Genomic DNA, 8,549 nt, shown 5'->3' with positions numbered 1-8,549 from the left:
GCGTACATACATTCTACTCTGTTGATTTACTCTCTATGTTCTATGCGAATAAGTCTAAATAGTTTAATAATAATAATAATAATAATAATAACTTAAGAGGTAAAGAATAAAACTGATATTTAACTTCAAAATTGCCCTTTTGAAATGCATATTTCATCCACCCATAATGTGTTAAAGGGAATCTCCAGTGCCAGGAAAACGATCCGTTTTCCTGGCACTGGAGGGTCCCTCTCCTTCCCACCCACCAATCCCCAGGTAATTGGGGAAGGAAAACCCCTTCAGTCACTTACCTGAGGCAGCGGCGATGTCCCTTGCCGCTGTCTCCTCCTCCGCGACGCTCCTCCTCTCCATTGCGTCGGCCGGTGGGCGAGACTGATCCCGCCCACCGGCCGAGGAGACCTAATGCGCATGCGCGGCAATGCCGCGCATGCGCATTAGCGCTCCCCATAGGAAAGCATTGAAAAATCATTTCAATGCTTTCCTATGGGGATTTGAGCGACGTTGGAGGTCCTCACACAGCGTGAGGACGTCCAGCGACGCTCTAGCAAAGGTTTCCTGTGCTATAGAGCAGGAAGTGACCTCTAGTGGCTGTCTAGTAGTAGAGGTGGAGTTAACCCTGCAAGGTAATTATTGCAGTTTATAGAAAAACTGCAATAATTACACTTGCAGGGTTAAGGGTAGTGGGAGTTGGCGCCCAGACCACTCCAATGGGCAGAAGTGGTCTGGGTGCCTTGAGTGTCCCTTTAAGGAAACATTACAGAATAATCCATGGACTACAACAAAAGCCTCCACAGGCAACATCTTCACAATTTGGAGGTGTCATGGCTGCCCACGGCTGTCACGGTTTGCTGCTCTTTAGAAATAAGAGTTTATTAATCAATGGCACAACATAGCTATTTTCAGTGCGGAAAATGTAAGGATCACAAGAATTCATGACATAAAAAGCATCATCTTAGATTATTCTTTTATCCTCTCTTATTGATAGAAAGTACTTTGAAAGCAGAACTGAAAATAATGTTTCCAAATATGTAGTTAATTTTCCGTAAAAATATATATATACGTATATATTCCCAAACTGACAGTTTCTTACTTTTTCTTTCCAATTTATAGGCTTGTTTCACTTCGTCCCCGACTTTCATACTAAAAGGCCTGAAATTACAATAAAAAGCAAAATACCATATTTCTAAATGGTAAAGAAAACTGAGAATAAAACAAAGCATAATTAGTGAAAATATAATTAAAATGCGCAATGTATTTTTGCCAATTACGTTCAGCTTGCTTTCATTTTTTCTTTATTTATGTTCTGCTCATGGATTAGTCGAAAATTAAAAAAGTATATTGAAGGGGGCGGGGCCTGACTGTCATGGAGTGAAGACGTGCTTAACTGAAGCTCCCTCCTGATCTTTGCTACGACAGCTAAAAATGCACTTCAGAACCACAAGAAACGGCACAAACTGACCCCAAGCGATGCACTGGCTCTCAGTCCACACGGTAAACCGGTAATGCGGCCCGTGAATGGACGACAGACGGCAGGCTATACCCGCGAGGGCATGCGGCCGGGTGCGCACTGGATGTGAGTGGCGGCCGAGCTCTCAGCCTGGAGCGGCCCTGGAGCTGATTGCTACAAACGGGTACCCCGCAACCCCACCCACCCTGGACTGGAGGAGGTGATCCCGGTCCACCACTGGGAGTCATCCCAGTTATGGCAGAAACAAATGAGACACCTATCGGAGGGCCGCGAGGCTCACCGATGATGGCGGCGACCACGCGGTCGGCGAGCAGACATGAGGTACAACAAGCCCCTTTGTCCAGCTTGGAACAAATATTTACAGACTGCTGGCTCAAGCTGGAGCATAGATTGCGACAGGGAGCACTGCATACATCCGCCTCAAGACGCCCACCAAGCCACCCACCGCCCGACCCACAGCGACAAACGGCAACTCTGGGAAGGCCCAAAACCACGAGAAGGTGGTGGAGAGACAAGCAGACATCTCACCCGTACAGGGCGGCGAAACTGCAAACACTGACGAAACAAGGCACTAGCAAGCCTCAGGCAACCTTTACTGTAAGGGCAACTCTACCCCAGCCTAATGACTCACCCAAACGACATCTACCACATCCGCAGACCCACCGCATTGCAATGCGACTGCATGGGAATCCATGGCAGGGCCTAGTACAGCCCCAACGGGGCATTGGTTGAAGAATCAAGAGCGCACTGCATACCTGGGCCCACGACCGGGAGACTGGCCACGGCACACCACGCCGCGACACCGGGGAAAAGGATCATCTTTATGCCAGCCAGCTCGGCCTCATAGTGTTGTATAGCATTTTTTTATTGCCTAATCATATGCAATCCCCGGCCCATATTTGCCACCTCACACTTCAGACGAACGCTACAATTCAAACCCAGGCAAATGTGGATACCTCTTTAATATAATGCATTACTGCAGGCTCTAGCTAGCTAACTGAGGCTCCACCACTAAAGATACATGTGAATGTAATGTTTAAAGTTATTTCTCTAGGTTCAAGCATAACCCACTACCTAGTCTCTCCTACCCTTGAGCCACTTTGTATTCATACCACTATTGCCAACTTAGTAATACTCGGGGGAGTAGCGCCCCTACTCAGCACTACAACTAGCTCCCAGTGCATCAGCTCTAGCTCCTGTTATGGTATGATGGGTAGGCAGTTGTACTCAATCTGCTCTACCATACCAACGTTACTAGCCAGCAGCTCCTGCTGTTCTACCCAGCTCGCTCTGCAAACCCAGTATAATTGTTTGACCTGCCATTTTAAGCAAATCTATACACTGAGACATCGTTACCTAACCTGTATTAATCTTGTTTTAACACTATCAACCAAATTTAAAATTGTGCATGTATTCCGAACTACCCCAATGATATATGTGTTGCAAATTTGCTTGAGGACTGCCGTTGGGGTACCTCACGCACGTATGTTACTCTCAATCTGCACTCAAAAATAAAGAATTAAAAAAATAAAATAAAATAAAAAGTATATTGAAGCAGGGATATCCAGAAACCTTCAAGCTGCCATTCCAATTCTATTCACTGTGACTGATGACTGGAGAGAACAGTTTTTCCAATGTTCAACACAGGTCTGTAGCATCTCACTGCATGTGTTCTAGTTTATCTATAGGAGTTCTGATGGTTTTGTCTTTCATAGAAAGTCATGTTCTTTTTTTTTCCATATTTATTTTTATTTAGTTTTTAAAATAGTTGCAGATGTAGATACAGCATTAGTAAAACAGGCTCAGGTCAACATATAAATAAAATAAAACACGGATATATAAGTGAAGAGAAGAGTAGAGGCACATTCCTCGTTTGGGAACATTCCACCTTTGAGAACTGAGCAAAAATTGCTTGTGAGTACATTTACCTTTCATTGTACAGTGTACACTATATTTTATCCTTTTATATATCCTATACTTTTTATCCATATACCGCCACAGTGAGGACCATGACTGCAGCACACACCCAAGAGTGGGGATTGTACTACTTTACGCTATTTGTTTGGAGCCATCGTCAGGCTACATTAAATGTTAGTGTATAATAATGCACAATATTATCCACACCTATGACTCCCTACATACTACACTATATTGAGCAGCAGGAATCAGAGTATAGGTAGGAAGGGGGGACCCTGGTGCACCCTGTAGGAGGTTTTGTGTACAGCTTGAGTCTGTTTTTCATATTGTTTGGTTGTGTTGACTCATTTAACAACTTCCTGGAGTAAAGGGGGATTCAGAGACTTCCAGCAGTATGCAATAGCTATTTTTGCGGATACGAGAATATTGATAGTGAGTGCCGCTTTGGGGCCAGACCAGTTAAACAAGATAAAGCTACCGATATATAAAGAGGAGTGGGACACTTAATACAGAAAATATCTATTTCTGTCCCTCAAGATGATAGCATGGAAGTGGTAAAATATTCCAAAAATACAATGCCTTATAAGTGACAGTGCAGCTTAAAGCAACACTGTTGGCTCGATTTTATTTATTTTTTTCAATACATTATATACAGAAAACAAAATGTATATATATTTTCCACAAAACATTGGTATTGTCTAAAGTGCCCTCAAACTAATTGTCCTAAAATTAGAAATTTTGTCAATTCACCATAACTCACTATTAATGAATAAAAACCTGTATTTACGTATTTATTTTTGCATTCTAAAAAACAGTCTACCTACTTTCTGGGGATGTGTTGGAAACACACACTAAGTCTTCATTGAATACTATTCTACCAATCTACTTCCCTAATACTATCCTTACCTTTTGTGTCACTTTACCCCACTCCCTCTAGCATGTAAGCTCATTGAGCAGGGCCCTCAAACCCTCTGTTTCTGTGCGTCAAAGTTGTCGTGTTAAAACTACATGTCTGTTCGTCCACCCATTGTAAAGCGCTACAGAATTTGTTGGCGCTATATAAATATAATAATAATAATAACACATGTTGGGCTTTGATTTGTTTAAGGCTGTTAAGCAATACTTATATTTCCCTTTGCATACACTTTAAATGAGGAAACAAAACCTTGAAATGTCATCAAAGTAAATGGGCTGTGAATGTTGTTTCAAAGCTTTTCATTAGCTGCCTGGATATTTTGCCATTGAGCTTGTTAAATATTTTTTTTTCTTTTTCTTTGAAGGGGAAGGTATGACAAAACGCACATCTTGGCACAATGACTTATGATACAATTGTAGGCCACATTAATTCTTACTTGATACATAGAATTAATTACAGGATTAACATCCGTAATGATTTTTTGCCAAAGACTTTTTCTTTTTCCTAGGAATAGACCCCAGGCTTTTTTTTGTACGCTAATGAAATTGCAAATTAACTTCTGTTCAAATGATGCTTGACTAAAATGAACAATTAAAAATGTATTGGTTTCGATGAGAGAGATCAACTGATCATTTTAAGGAGTAATTAGTCTCAAGAATCATCTTCATTATGCAGCATTCAGGAAACGTAGCACTGAGTGTTGGCTTATAGAACGATAAAAATAAAGCAAAGGGAGGATAGACCAACTTTTGGCTGTGGTTTCTATTTTACACAAGGTAGATTTTTTTTTGCCCTGAATCAGACAATTAAAATACCTTTATATGTTGCACATTTGATATATACTTATAATATTTTTTTGCCAATAGACTCTGCAATTATGACCAATGAGTGGTGTGTATATACATTATATATATGAAACCAAGATGCCAATTCATACAACATACAAGATCGAGCACACTGGCTTATTCACTACACAACAATTTTATCTAAAAACACCTCACCAAGGCAAAAAATAATGGGGGTTTAGTTACAGTATATGATCCTACATTGCATAAGCCTGCCACAACACCAATGCACCCCATTCTTGGCAGTACCTACTCTACCAACCTAATGCCTGCTCTTATGAGATGAATCCACTTTCTTGGGAAATGCTTCCTCCTGGATCTCTCTGCTGGCCAAGGTTATATAGGGCCAGCGCTGTATTTAGCGCGAGGCTGCACTTTCAAAAGAGTGGCAAAAAACGCTGCATCCCAAACGCCCCAGATGATGCCTTGTCAGCCTCTTGTCCTGAGAGCCCAATGAAGTGGGGCTGGCATCTGCTAATAATGGAGGCGGGTGGCGAGGGACCCCAGAGCTCTTGCTGCTCAGCTCCCTCGCGTGCCCCACAGTGATGTCGGAGCCAGAATATGACGTCACTTCGGCCCTGACATCACTAAGAGGTGTGGAAGCTTGGTGGATTAAACTTTCCACATTTTTTTTCCAATTGTGAGTGTTAGTGTGTGTGTCTGTTAGTGAGTTTTTTATGTTTTTGTCAGTGAGTGTGCATGTGTGTTTGTCAGAGTGTATATGTGTTTATCAGTGAGTGTGTCTGTCAGTGTGTGTATATCTGGTGTCTAAGGCAGCACAAAATCGCAATACACCACTGTACAGGGCCCTTAAATAAGGCACCTGTAACAAGGGGGGGATGCAAATTAATCTTATAAGAGCAGGCATTAGGTTGCTAGAGTAGGACCTGGTGCTTGGTCAGGCTCCGCCCACACTCCTGAGGTCAGCTGGGAAGACCTAATGCGCATGCACGGCAATGGCCACACCCGCATTTGGATTTCCCTATAGGAAAGCATTATTAAATGGGGGGAAAATCTGACGCGGGAGGTCCTCATGCAGAGCGTGAGGACGTCCAGTTTCAGATAACGGACCAAAGGTCTGTTTCGATGCCAGAAGCCTTCTAGTGACTGTCTGGTAGACAGCCACTGAGGGTAGACTTAGAGCTGCAATCTAAAGTTTTACATAAAACGGGTTCAGGCTTGGAAAAGGAGTCTGGATCCCTGTGATAATAATGCCACATGCATGATTGTTGACATGTAGAATACACAAATCAGCCAAAAAAATGTATCCAGTGATAGGTGAAGTGAATTATAATGCTTATGGCACATGTCAAGGGGTGGGATATATAAGGTAGCAAGTGAACAGTCAGTTCTTGAATTGCATGTGTTGCAAGCAGGAAAGGTGGGCAAGCAAAAAGATCTGAGTGGCTTTGACAAGAGCCAAATAGTGATGGCTAGACGATTGGGCCAGAGCATTCAAAACCGGCAAGTCTGGTGGGGGTCTTCCCGCTATGCAGTGGTTAGAATAGTGCAAGGAATAACTAGTGAACCGGAGTCAAGATCATGGGCGCCCAAGGTTCATTGATGCATGTGAAGAGCAAAGACTGGCCCGTCTTGTCCGAAGACCAACTGAAGCTCAAAATTGCTGAAAAATGTAATGCTGGACATGATAGAAAGATGTCGGAACCCACAGTGCATTGCAGCTGCGTATGGGTAGCTGCAGACTGGTCAGAGTGCCCACGATGACCTCTGTGCACTGCTGAAAGTGCCTTCCATGGGGATGTGAGCGTCAGAACTGAACCATGGAGGAATGATAGAAGGTTGCCTGTCCTGATAAATCACAATTTCTTTTAGCGCAGGTGGATGGCCCAGCATATGTGCATCATTTTCCGGAGGAAGAAATGGCAGCACGATGCAAAATGGGAAAAAGGCAAAGCAGCGGAGGCAGCATTATGCACTGGAAAATGTTCTGCTAGGAAACCTTCATGTGGATGTTACTTTGACAACGATATTACACATTGTTGGAGACCATGTACATCCCTTCATGGCAATGTTGTTCCCTGATGGTAGTCCTTCAGCAGATTAATGCAGCCTGCCACACTGCAACATTTGTTCAGGGATTCTTTGAGGAATATGATAAATAGGTAAAGGTGTTGCCTTGGCTTTCAGTTCCCCAGATCTCAGTCTGATTAAGCATCTGTGGAATGTGCTGGTATAACAAAACTGATTCATGGAGGCCCCACCTTGCAACTTACAGGATTCTGAACCTGATCTAATATGATCAGCTACTAATGTCTTGGTGCCAGATGGGTTTGCTTCAATGCAGCAGAGCTGTTTTGGCAGCACAAAGGGGACCTACACAACATTAGGCATATGGTTTTAATGTTGTGGCTGATCAGTGTATATTCCCATGTACGTATAAGCGCTTTATTTTTTCCACTGGCACCTTTTAAGAGAAATTTGCCAAATCCTTACAGAACAGTATGACAACTTATCTGGGACCCAGGTCACCAGGGCTGCATCCAGTTTTCAAGCAAGTCAAATCCAGCACCACACTCATTTATTACTAGTGCTCCACTGATGCTCTCTGGCAGTGAGCATTGCCCTTTACTGCACAACTTAGCTTAGCTAACCATATTTTGCTGCAAGGAGAATCAGGTGCAGCAGCTGCAGTCATGGTTGCCGAGCAGGACACAAGTAACTTGTGTAACCATTCTAAGACAGTTTGACAAATTACTCTAGGAGGGCATCAGTGATAATGATGCTGGTATTGTTCCATTAATCATACACAGGGGGAAAAACCCTAATCTGTCAGTGTCCTCCTTTGCAAATAACCAGTCTATCGAAATGTTTAACACGACATGGTCATTCACTTAAATGAAAGCATGAGCACGTTGTATCAAAGAGCTTCAATGGCTGGATGTCAGCTCTTGGGTAATGCCCTATTTTTAAAGGAATATGCACCGAAACAGAAGAGTACAGAGTCAATGTTGGCATGCATATCCTGATCGTCAGAGTTATAGACTAAAGTGCAGGACTTGACAAATGTCACATTGCGTGACCAAAATGTGAGCTATTATGTTCTATTAAAAGTCTGCTATTAGAAGAACCTTAGATTTCATGGCCTCATCAATATGCTGTATTTTTTTTTGCATGCTTACATTTTTAGTTTTGGCATACAATAAATGTTTTTTGCAGAATGCTGCACTATAAGGCTGCCCTCTTTAGCCACGTCCCTCACCCCACAAAGAGACTTATCAAAAGTTATGTACACAACTCCGCCACTGACAGCACTGAGTGATTTGAACAACGAAACATGGACTGCAAGGAGAGGACACCCAGGGAAGCATATAGTAAGGATATCACTACCTATATGTACTTCTGTGTGCAGCAAGGTTGTACATAAATGATGCTCAATCAACCG

The sequence above is a fragment of the Pelobates fuscus genome, chromosome 2, assembly GCF_036172605.1.
Source record: "Pelobates fuscus isolate aPelFus1 chromosome 2, aPelFus1.pri, whole genome shotgun sequence".
In the NCBI taxonomy this organism is placed as follows: Eukaryota; Metazoa; Chordata; class Amphibia; order Anura; family Pelobatidae; genus Pelobates; species Pelobates fuscus.
Note: the sequence above shows the minus strand (reverse complement) of the source record.